Raw genomic sequence first — 13,617 nt, forward strand, 5'->3', positions numbered from 1 at the left:
TGAAAGTTTCTCTGAAAAGCTTAGGAAATTGCTCATAACTCCACTCATTGACTGTAAACTCTACGAAGGCAAGGATTTTGCCCTGTTCAACTGTTCATGGATCTGTCCCAGTGTCTGGAGCAATGCTTGCAGAGAGTGACTACTCAGTAAATATTTGTAAATTGAAGGAATGAATAATGAAAGAAAGCACATGCATTTGTTTGGAAAGAGCATTTTTCCTAACATTAAACACTAGAAAAAAAGTTTTGGGGTTTTTTTTGTTTGTTTTTTTAAGGAATTGAATGTATGAAATAATGCCTTTCACATGGCAAGAAGCTTCCTTTTGGCCATTTGTCATATAAGCTCTTGCTTAACAATACCCCAAGAAATCATACATTTAAAATATTTTAATGCATTGAACATAACTCTAGGAAAATGAGCAGGGCTGGCTTCATGGGCATGTGGCCCATACAACTGCACAGGATCCCATGTTTAGAAGGGCTTGGTTTAGTGCTCTACTGTTGCCATCTTGAAGCTGTTAAAATTTTTGAACAAGAGGTCCTACAGCTTCATTTTGCATTGGGCCCTTCAAATTATGTAGCTAATCATAGAACTGAGTTGATATATTATAAGGCCATTACATACTAACTTATTATTAAGAACAGAGTTAAAGGAGCTAAAGAAATGTAAATGAAAATTTTCAGCTCTATAATTTGTTAATTAAAACTGCAATGCCCACATAAGATATCTCTAGATGATCTAGAAGTCTCTAGAAATAGGCAAATTGTCCCATAAGATAGGAGAAAGGAAGCAAAAAAAGACAATTTTAGAAATCATAATAGGACATGATATCTTGCTTGGTACCAGGTTTTGCCCTTATTCCTTAACTTTCTTCATTTAGGTTTATAATAAAAGAGAGAAGAAGTAATGGGGGAGTTGAAAGAGGTGTCTCTTATTGTTGATCCTCCTAATGTGTCACAAAAAATATTCTGATGAATATTCACACATTATAACAACTAAAAACAGAGCTAAGAATAAAGATGAACAGATATGCTATTGCCAAAATCTGGGAGAAATTTCTCATAATGCTATGGCTTATGAAACTGGAAAAAGAAAAAAAAATCCCTTACCCATGCTTTGGTTCATTAGGCAGAGCACTCAGAGAGAAGATAGCAAGACATTTTATTCACCTTGCACTGTAGTCAGAAGCCTGAGAGATCCAGGATCTGCACCCATAAGAAAAGTGGCTGGGGGGGCATTCATATACTAAGAGGAAAAAAAAATGTAATACATCACTAAATGTAACACATCACTAATGTTCCTTAGTCTGAGTTTTTCTATGATCAGTTGTCTAAACTGTACTTAAGGCAAGAACAGATAGTTAGCAGTTCAAAATTGGACTCTGTAAGGAATGTGTAAAATTGCTAAATGAAGATATCAGCTGTGCTATCAAAGTTATCATTTTGTTATGAAAATGAAGGAGCCTGACTTGACTTCTGCTTTAGATGTAAGGGCCATTGACTTCTGCTTTAGATGAGAGCAGAGCCAGATTCTACAGAACCAGATGGAAATACGGCAAAAGATGGCTTGTTTTTTGTCATGGTTATGTTTGTCGTCATCAAGATCTCATTCTGTCTTCTGATGACTTCAGAATTCTGGGCTCCATGCAGGTCTTGTGATATGCCCCTAATTTCCAGGTTGTCCTGTGTTGGGAGTAAGGTTGCCAACCCCTTAGACTGAGGTGGACAACAGATTTTAACCAAGGAGGTCAATGACTTGTGGTGGTGTGACTTCAGTCTGAGCCTGCTCCATCTATAAAATAAGAACAGCAGCAGCTGTCACACAGCTTTCTTATAAGGATTATATAAATAAAATATATATGTAAGTCTGTATGCTTGTATGTAAACCTTTTGGTAGGAGAGGAGGTGCTCAATAAACACAAATTTCCTTCCCAATCTACCTTTTCTAAAGTACCATTTCTCATAGGGCCTTCCCTTGCATAACATTATATCTTCTAAGTATTTTCTGCTAAAATTGAAGACAATATGTTTAATTTTAATACGTAGCAACTTTATACAATCAGGAAGTTTCAATCAATGTAATTTTCCATTTGAATCACATACCCTTTCCCATGAATTACACTTCTAGCATTCTTGTATGTAAAGGCAGTATTGTTCTGTGTTACCAGGATGGGCTCAGGAGTCAGACTTCTTCGGTTCACATCCCAACCCTGCCATTTATTAGTTGTGTGACACTGAGTACAATTTTGGTGCAAATTCTGACATGTTTTTTTTCCCCCACACCACGCAAGTCTCCGATACTAGCTGGGCGTCCTACAATTCAACTTAACTCTGACACCACTGAAACCGATCAGGAGCCTGTGGGGCTCCTGAGCACAAAAGCCTTTCAAACAGTTGCTGATCAGGGAAGGGAGGGGATGCAGAGACACGGGAGGAGCAGTCAAGAAACAACAGTGTAGCCTTGGGGCAGGGTCCTGGTTCTGCCTCAAGGGACACATATAACAACAAAGTTAAGCTCTTCTGCAGAACTAAAAGCCCCACCAAATGGAAGATGTTCCTGAGAGAAGGTCACAGTTTGATAACATGGAAGCTTATCAGGATTCCACAGGAGGCCAGATTAAAGGAATACAGGTCCTGCACACACCCTGATCCTTATCAGCAAACCCACCCTTGAACCATTGCTATAAAACTCCTCACCAAATTCCACACCTCTCCCACACCTGGTTGGGACACATAGTTTTTCAGGGCATGAGCCCGCTGTGCCCCCCCCCCCGCCCCCGCTCTGGCTGGCAAAGCAATAAAGCTATTCTTTTCTACTTCACCCAAAACTCTGTCTTAGAGATTTGATTCGGCACCGGTGCACAGAGGTTAAGTTTTCGGTAACACTATCTACGTGGAGACAGCGTCAGATCCCACAGGTTAAGGGCTCACTCTTACAAGACTAACCCCCCTCACCCCAACTTCAGACACCAATCGAAAGCCCAGCTTGTCACCTGTGCTTCTGATCTGCCAGGTATAGACTGGAAGTTCCAAAAACCCCCTCCTTGGTTTTGATTAATTTTCTAGTATGGTTCACAGAACTCAGAGAAACATTTTACTTATTAGATTAGTGGTTTATTATAAGAGAATATAACTCAGGAACAGCTAGATGGAAGATGCATAGGGCAAGGTACGGGGGAAGGGCATAGAGCTTCCGTGCTCTCTGAGCATGCCACTCTCTCCAGCCAGGAAGCTCTGTGAACCCCATCCTTTCGGGTTTTTGTGGAGGCTTCATTACATAGGCACAGCTGATTAAATCACTGGCCACTGGCTACTGAACTCAACCTCCAGTCCCTCTTCCCTCTTCGGAGGTCACCCTCCAACCACAAGCTTGGTTCCCTTGGCAACCAGCCCCCTTTCATAACTGCCTTCTAAAAGTCACCTCATTAACATAAATTCAGGTGTGGTTGAAACAGGTTTGTTTATGACTATCAACAAACATTTATTGCTCTTATCACTTAGGAAATTCCAAGGGTTTTAGGAGCTCTGTGTCAGAAACAGGGACTTAAAACAAATATATATTTCTTTTTTTTAAATGCTGTACGCTAATTGGTATTTTATTATTATTATTGTAATTTTCTAAGTGAAGTATAGTTGATTTACAATGTTGTGTTAATTATTGCTGTACAGCAAAGTGACTCAGTTATACACATATAGACATTCTTTTTTTTAATATTTTCCATTATGGTTTATTCACAAGATATTGAATATACTCCCCTGTGCTATACAGTAGAACCTTGTTCTTTATCCATCCTATATATAATAGTTTGCATCTGCTCATCCCAAACTCCCAGTCCTTTCCTCCCCCTCCCTCTTCCCCCTTGGCAACCACAAGTCTGTTCTCTATGTCTGTGAGTCTGTTTCTGTTTTGTAGACAGGTTCATTTGTGCCATTTTATTTTTTTTATCATTGTGTGTGTGTGTGTTTTGTTTTATAATTTATTTTATTTTTGGCTGCGTTGGGTCTTCGTTGCTGCGTGCAGGCTTTCTCTAGTCGCGGCAAGCGGGCGCTACTCTTCATTGCGGTGCACAGGCTTCTTGTTGCGGTGGCTTCTCTTGTTGCAGAGCACAGGCTCTAGGCATGCGGGCTTCAGTAGTTGTGGCGCACAGGCTTAGTTGCTCCACGGCATGTGAGATCTTCCCGGACCAGGGCTCGAACCAGTGTCCCCTGCATTGGCAGGCGGATTCTTAACCACCGTGCTACCAGGGAAGCCCCTGTGCCATATTTTAGGTTCCACATATAAGTGATATCATATGGTGAGAACAAATATATATTTCTTATTATAAGTCACAATGTCACATGAGCAAGTCACTTAACCTTCCTTTGCATACACGGATAATGGTTGTACCATCTTCACAGGTTTAATTGTAAGGTTGTATGAGCTAACAGATGTATATTCCTCAGAGCAGTTTCTGGAATAGGGTAAGCTCTCAGTAAACATTAGCTATTATTTTTGAGAGTAGTTAATAAGAAAACCCAAGTATGAAAGTTTCACTTTCTTATGAACGGTCTCTGTTCTTTATATATTAGTAAATTTGCTAGGTATTTAAATCGTTTACTGTGGAACGGCACCATCAACCCTGGGTCATTTGGGGATAGTTTAATAAATACATTTCCAAAGGAGTAGACAGAGTATAGGAAAACCACAAAGGGTGTGGAATACCCCAGAGCTAGTAACTACCGAATGCTGGTACCACCCCTAAGCCTTAAGGTGTAAGGGAAGGGAACTGTTATTGGGACTTGGAGGCAGAGAAGGCAGTGTGGAGAGGAGAAAAGGGTGCTAGAAGCTGTAGCTTTTGATGGAGGAAAGCAGTCAAGATTAGGTGACCAGGCAGAGAGGGAGCCGGGGACTAAATCCTTTCACCTCCCTCCCCTCCTTCCTCTCTCCTGCCGGTACACCCTAGCGGCCAAACTGAACCCAAAACTTGAGGGAAGCGCAGCCCACTGACACAGTTCATCTGGGGCAGACTTGTGGGTCACAGCAGGGTGGAGAAAGCGGAAGAGTAGGTTCCGCTTATGACACATGGAAGATGCCCAGTGCCATAATCATGCTAATTCTTTTTTTTTTAACATCCTTATTGGAGTATAATTGCTTTACATTGTTGTGTTAGTTTCCGCTGTATAACAAAGTGAATCAGCTATACATATACATATATCCCCATATCCCTTCCCTCTTGCGTCTCCCTCCCACCATCCCTATCCCACCCCTCTAGGTGGTCACAAAGCACCCAGCTGGTCTCCCTGTGCTATGAGGCTGCTTCCCACTAGCTATCTATTTTACATTTGGTAGTGTATACATGTCCATGCCACTCTGTCACTTCGTCCCAGCTGACCCTTCTCCCTCCCTGTGTCCTCAAGTCCATCCTCTACGTCTGTGTCTTTATTCCTGTCCTGCTCCTAGGTTCTTCAGAACCTATTTCTTTTTTTTTTTTTAGATTCCATATACATGTGTTAGCATACGGTATTTGTTTTTCTCTTTCGGACTTACTTCACTCTGTATGACAGACTCTAGGTCCATCCACGTCACTATAAATAACTCAATTTCGTTTCTTTTTATGGCTGAGTAATATTCCATTGTATATATGTGCCACATCTTGTTTATCCATTTGTCTGTCGATGGTCACTTAGGTTGCTTCCATGCCCTGGCTATTGTAAACAGTGCTGCAATTAACACTGTGGTACATGACTCTTTTTGAATTATGGTTTTCTCAGGGTATATGCCCAGTAGTGGGATTGCTGGGTCGTACGGTAGTTCTATTTGTAGTTTTTTAAGAAACCTCATACAGTTCTCCATAGTGGCTGTGTCCATTTACATTCCCACCAACAGTGCAAGAGGGTTCCCTTTTCTCCACACCCTCTCCAGCATTTATTGTTTGTAGACTTTTTGATGATGGCCACTCTGACAGGTGTGAGGTGATACCTCATCGTAGTTTTGATTTGCAAATCATGTTAATTCTTGAACTTAAAAATCTGGCAGTTTCATAAAGTTATATCTGATTTTTTAGCAATAAGCATATTTACTTTTTTGGAAAGAAAATCTTTCATATGAGGCTAATATCTATTGAAATGGGTAATGTTTCTGTGAGCTCTGTATCTATAGACTTGTGTTAACTTTATGATTTCTACTGGGGTCAATAAGTCTCTTAAAGAGAGAAATTAGGTTTCTTGGGGAAAAAGACTACTTTAAACCACAGCCAGCCATCTCACATACCTGTCCTTGGCCACAAGAGGGATAAGGCTCAAGATGTGGTTGGTCTTACTCCAGTCCATCTCCAAAAATATAGAGACTCCATAAGTATATCTTATTGAGAGGTGGATCAGTTACATCATCTATATGGATGAAGACCTATGAAACAGGCAAAATGGTAAATGTAAAATGTGATCTTTGAAAACTCTGATGTGCTTCTAACATCATATATACCAAAGGACTCCTATTCTTTACTCTGTTGCTTCTTGTTCACAAAGACACCCCTCATAGCTTCTCATACACATTCTTTTGAACTGAAAAGGCACGACTGTCATTTCAAAATGCAGCCTCCCCTTCTCCTTTAGCAGGTTTTGGCACCAACTCAGTTCCTATTAGGGACAGCCTTGATTGATTCCCTCCATCGCTTCTGCTAACAAAGATTATCTAGGGGGCTCCTAATCTGAGTTCACTGACAGCCTTCCTTCCTGTCATGGTCCCCTTCTTGCAACTGCACCAGTAAGGAGCAAGATGGTGTCACTGGTTTTTACTGCTGAACTTCCTTTGGATCCCTGGGGTGCAGCTTACAAATTCAATAAGAAAATCTGCTCTCACCCACTCACTCTAACTCTTACTAGTCTCCAGACCTACTCCACTGTTTTCTAAACTTTTTGGAACCAATTAAAAAGATTACTCAGTTTCCCTTTTTTCATATCTCTGATACAATAATGGAACAGGGAACCTATAAACTTCTATTAAGAGTGCATACATCCCTCCCCTGCTCCCACTGAAAACTATTTCCCATGTTTCTCTTTATCTGGTGGATTATTGTTGTCGTTTTACACCAGGCTGCTGGGTGTTTAATGTTAAGTGCTTCATTAATAATGCTTTGTACCTTAGAAAAATTTGAAACAGATAAATCTTGACAGTGAACAGAACTTATTTATTTTATTCTTTGTGCTTAACATCACAGAGAACAGTTTAAAAACACTTTTGTTTCTACTTCAAGATACAGAAAAGCAGTACTTTACAAACCACAGCCACAGAGACAGAATTAATTAGTGGAAGTATAAAAAGGGTTTTACAATTTAAAAATAAATGTTTGCTGCTAAAAGTAATAAAAGGATGAAAATCACTACACTGAGAGAAGAGGAAAAAAGAAAAAAAACCATACATTTTCCTGGAAGGATAGGGCAAACTCATGGGTGTGCTAACAACAGAATTTGTACAGAAAATAATTAAAATAGAAAATGTTTAGTTTTGCTTTATTTCAAACGAATTTGTGAGTCTCATTTTGGCAATATTTGCCAGTAATTCAGTTTCCATTAGAAAACAACCTTGACTGTTTTCTATTCAGTATGGTCCTCTGCAACATTATTATCCTAACTAATTGATATACAAGTGAAAATACTGAGTCTCTTCTAATATTTCCAACAGCCCTCCCTTTTCAAACCTTCCCTTTCCTCAATACATACAGAGCACCAGATGCAACCTTGAATCTGGTAGGGAACTTAAATGGCATTAGATCAACCTTATTCCAAATTAAAAAGAAAAATTATTTCGGCAACATTTCTGAAAGATGCCCAAACAGTGTCTGCCTGAATACTTTCAGTGAGGGAAGCTCATTCTTTACTAGGTGTTCCATTTCATTTGTGTCTAATTGTTAGGCCTTGTAGTGAACAAAACTCTACCTCCCTGTAACTTTCTAGCTACCGGTTCTAGGAAACAGCTGGAACGTCACAGGTTGTTTTCTAATTCCACATGACATAACTCTTCAGACTTTGAAGAGTAGTATCATGTTTCTCCAAGTTTCTTTGTTTTAGGATACATACCTGTCCTTCTCTCAACTTTTCTTCATATAAAATGATTTCCAGAGCATTCACCATCTCGGCTGCTTTCCTTGAGATACATTCTAATATGTGAAAGTCCTTTAGACAGATCATCTAGAAATACATGAAAGGTTTGGGTTATGTTCTCACCAGTACTATTAGGCTTCATGATGATGATACTATATAACTATCCATGTAGGCTAAAAATTGCATTTTTATGTTTTTTACTGGACATATTATATTTTGAGCATCAGTTGAACTCAGCATTATTTAAAACCTAACATGTTTTTCAAATGACTTGCGGCCAAATGTGGTCTTTCATTCTAAACTTTAAAAGTAAATTTTTGGCATCGAAATGCGGGACTTACTAATTACTTTTTAAAAAATATTATGTTTGGACTTTCCTGGTGGTGCAGTGGTTAAGAATCCGCCTGCCAACGCAGGGGACATGGGTTCGAGCCCTGGTCCGGGAAGATCCCACATGCTGCGAAGCAACAAAGCCCGTGCGCCACAACTACTGAGCCTGCACTCTAGAGCCCATGAGACACAACTACTGAGCCCACGTGCCACAACTACTGAAGCCCGTGCACCTAGAGCCCATGCTCTGCAACAAGAGAAGCCATCACAATGAGAAGCCCGCGCACCGCAACGAAGAGTAGCCCCGCTCGCTGCAACTAGAGAAAGCCCGCATGCAACAATGAAAACCCAACACAGCCAAAAATAAATAAATAAAATAAATAAATAAATAAAAATATTATGTTTGTTCAAACCCAATATTTTGGATTTTTATTACATCATCCAATGTATTAGTTCAAACATCATGGCATCTGGAAATCTGAAAAGCATGCCTTTGATGGCCCCTTAATGTGGAAAGCACATCACTAGAGATCTTACTCTGGTAGAGATCAATATATTAGTCATGTGTCAAGAGTAATTTGGAAGATTTTAAATGTCTATAACTGATAACAAAAAATATAATAGACAAATCTCAGTATTCAATTATTCAGCTGATATTCTGAGTGCCCGTGATGTGTCAGGAACAGTACCAGATATGGAAGATTATCGGAGTAACGGATCACAATTTGTTCACATTCTCTGTATCTGTACCTTTGTGTATTCTGAATCTGGGCGTGGCTATATGATTTCCTTCCACCAATGGTATAACAGAAAATGTGACATAAGCAGAAGCTTTAAAAACATCTATGGATTAGAGCTTGCTCTCCTTGCTGGTCCTAGAAACCGTGAACCTTCAGCATGTGAATAAACCCACACTAGGCTGCTGGAGATACATGGCACTTTAACCCTTGCCACTCCAGCTAGCAGTCCAGCACCAACTGCCAGGCATGTGGGTAAGGCCATGCTAGAGCAACTGGCCCCTAGCAAACCTGCCATCTGACTCTAACTGTGTGTGTGAGCCCAGAGGAGCCCAGCCCAGATTTTCAAATCATATAATCATAAGCTAATAAGTGATGGTTGCTCTAACCTACTAAATTTGGGAGAGGCTTTTTACACAGCAAAAACCGCAGTGCAAAGTATATCAGACACAGTCCCTGGCCTCATGAAGAAGAATTTCTAGTAAGATTCTTATGGGATGCGGTAAATTTTTCAACTTGTCATTACTACTCATATCCATTCCCTTGTCCATGTGACTTTTCAGTTATTCCCATTAGATGCGGAGCCTTCTTTCTGGGCTTGCCCATGTAATTTGCCTTGGCCTATGAAATGTGAGGGGAAGTGACAGTGCCTTAGGGGCATCTGTATTTCCACCCGCCCTCTAGTGCTTTTGTCCCATGAGAAGAAGGGGAAGGACACATGAAGTTCACCTGAACCCAATCTGCAGTGCGGCACCAAGGCCATCTGAGGCAAATCCTGATCGGCTAGCCCTCAGCCAAACTGCAGAGGTGTGTGCAAGGAGAAATCACTATTGTTTTATGCCACTTTGTTATGCTGAATTTTGGTGGCAATATCTAACTGATAGAGTGGAGCTATTTAAAGATATTGCTAAGTCAACCGTAGCATTTCAAGAAACGAAGTCACATAGTATAGTAAATTACCAGTTGAATTTTATCTGCTGATAAATTTTTATACTATGACAAATGAAAATAATAGATATTCAACTACTACTCAGACAGTTAGAAATCACAGGTCACAGCAACACCTGGAAACTGAGTAGCAGCAGCAGCAACAAGCTTTTAATTTTGCAGTTGCCTTATTTCTAGGACTAAAGGCCATTTGGTTTTACGCTTGGAAACCACTATCACTGTTACTCGAGATTGTTCCTAGGTACCCTCAGTACCAGTTGACTTGTCCTTTTTCCCCTTTATTATGCCAAGGTGGAGGGTGATGATTAAAGTATTAACAGTAGATGTAAACAAGATTTCCGTTAGAGATATTTGCCCTTCGTAGGGGGTTTCTCAAACATCAAAAGACTTCAGTACTCAAAGGAGTTATGCTACAAGAATGGTCTGGCATAGACTGTGTTTTATATTTAGGGATGGACCACTTTCTTTCTATTCAAGTCACAAAAACACAGATTGCTCCAATCCAGCCTGTACTTAATACTTGCCCTGCTGGTACACAAGAAAGAGAGTGTTTTTGTTTTGAATTTCGGATTTACCAAGTTCTGATATTTTTTTTGTAAATCATAATAAAAACAAATTCCTAGATGTTGCAGCAATGTAAAATTGCTGTAAAGGTTTTTCATTTGCTTACTCTTCAGTTTCTGTACTTAATCTTGTGAACAGGCCACAAACAATTCACAGCCTGGGACCACCTGGGAGCCACATTCTGAGTAGCGCTGCGAAGAGAGATTGTGGGCAAGAGGGGATGGTAGAGATGGTTTCTGTTGAATTATTTCCTTGGCAATACCATAGCCATCTTGCTGTCTCAGACAAGCAGAAAGTGGTAAGCATGAAGGTATCACTGCTTAGAGGATATCACTATTCTGTGTAATAATATTCAGTAATGAGAAATAATGAAATGATACAATTAAAATCATCTTCTGGCAACCAATATGATGATCATTTTTTAAGTATGCTAATACATAAGAAGAATGAATTAACTCATCAAATAGAAATTGAGTATCTACTATGTGCAAGACCCTGTCCTAAGAGCTAGGGATAAATCACTGTATAAAACAGATGAGCCTTGGCCCTTACAAAGCTTATGTTGTAACAGGAAGTCTCCAAAATGTAGAATCAGTTTTGAATGAACCCTGCATTTTTGTCCTACTGCTGTTAGCACACATTTTTGATAAACCTCATTGGCTTTATCACAACTAATTCTTGGTTTCTTCCTTTCGCAACAATTTTTAAACTGCTGGGATCATTTCTATTTATTTCCTGACCTGAGGGTATAATTTTGGAGTAGTGGTCATTTGCCCTTTTCCAAGCAAATTTTAAAAAAATTAAAGTTGCATTGTGAAGTTGTCTCTGATCAATTCTTTCATTTGTATTAACATGACCACGTCCCCGCGCCCCTGTGGAAAAACGAGGTACAGGAAGAGGAAAAGAACTACTGATTTGCAGAAGTACGTGCTTGAAAATGAAAATTACAAAACAGGAAGTTCAGCTTACCATTTTCAACATGCAAACATTTACCACAATAATTATTTTTAAGTATCAATCTACATCATGGATGCTGGAGAATAAATTGATGAAGTAAATTATCCTGAGAGCTACTAATGGATAAATAAATTGCAATGGAAATGTAAAGGACCTGCTTCAACCATCGGCAGCATGGCAAACACCTGCTAATCCCAGATTTGTCATTTGCAAACAAGTTGACATGCTGGGTATTAAGGCTGTGTGACTTGGAGCAAGTTACTTAAGGGCTCTGGTTCTAAGTTTCCTTATCTGTAAAATGGAAATAAAAAAGTACCTTTCACATGGGTTGCTATGAGGATTACATGATATTCTATGTAAAGTGCTTAGCACAGTGTCTGGTACATATTAAGTGCTCAGTAAGTATTAGTGATTATGGAGGTGATTGAGGACCCTCCATAGGACCCTATTTTGTGGACCTAAGTTTTTATATTTGACTTCTGAACATTTTTAGAAACAGCTGTAATAGATAAGTTCCTCTGCTGGTTGTCCAGGTACCCAGTGAACCAGTGTGACAATTTTTACATTCCTAAGGGAATGTCTATTTGGGTTTCTTAATATAATTATTTCAACATAATAGCATTAAAAAAATCCTGATTTCAGCATTCTACCAAATATCAGTAACAATCTTTTTAGAAGTTAACAAAATAAAGAGTGGGTTAAAAGCACACAGTGGAAGATCAGCTAAGTTCCAAGAAGCAGATTCTAAAGGTCATGAGTTATTGGTCAGAGAAAGTAGACTACTTTGCTTATTTCAAGAGCAGAATGTTCTCTGAAGACATTTCCTCCTAACCTGTTCAGCTATTTCCTGCCCCTTCACTGCCACAATCTGCTACTTCAAACACGGCTTAGCAGGGTCACCCATGTACCCAAACCTGTCATCTGAAAAGCTCACATCCTAGAAGAGACTGTTCCTTCTTGGCACTGACTAAAATAACTTGATGAGATTCTCCCTCTCTTCCAAAATGTCACACAGTCAATCTTTATTTCTGTACAGCTTAGAACTCTAAAAGCCCCACCTTCTGGAACACTGCTCTGAACACAGAACTATGCTTACTTTAATAAAAATGTGCTAGCTACCACTAGCTATACATTTAGAAATAAGGCTGTTACATCATTCCCAGAAACAAATATATCCTGGAGGAAAACATAGTATGTAGAGTATCATAGTTATTTGATGTCAAGCATTATCAATTTTTAAAAAAATAAATGCACAAGCTCTTTTTTTCTAACAGTAGGAACTCTTACTGTTTCCTTTTTTCCCTTGAATTTTAATTCCATTTCTATGACACGATTTTGTTCTATATTCCTCCACTGCAAAAATATATATATAAATCAAAATTAATTTTTTAAAATTCCCATGATCATTAATCTTTGGGTTTAAAAAAATTCTTTATTGGATTATCTGTCAGTTATTATTAGAACACAGTTAACCAAAACACTAGCAATATACTATACAACTTGATAAATAAGGATTAAACATTAAAAGTAATATTTACTACAAGTGCATCTCTTGATAAAATGGCTAGGGTTTTTTCCCTAATTCATTTATATTTCTGGATGAACGCTAATTAATTCCACAAAGAGACAGAATTCAACATCAAGTCTACTCCCATTGTTTGCTCTTCTAGGTCTAAGTACTGACAAACCTTCATATAAATAAATACATGGGAATAGAAAGAATTTTGTTAAAGGTATAGCACTCAATTCTTTCAACTCCTTCTGAGTTACAGGTCAAATATAAAGTAGTCATATATCATCAAAAATAAATTTTAATGATCTATCAGCTGACAACTCAGTTAGGTACTCCCATTTTGTTAAAAGCAAAAAAACTGGAAACCATCTGTCATGGTAAAGGATTTTACCTAGTGTTTAGACTCATTTATTTTCCCAAGAGCAATGCTAATAATTCTAATCTTTTTTTGCACCCCACGTATTTTAACACTCTGAGGGATAGGTATTAT

This window comes from Globicephala melas, chromosome X (genome assembly GCF_963455315.2).
Source record: "Globicephala melas chromosome X, mGloMel1.2, whole genome shotgun sequence".
Lineage (NCBI taxonomy): Eukaryota > Metazoa > Chordata > Mammalia > Artiodactyla > Delphinidae > Globicephala > Globicephala melas.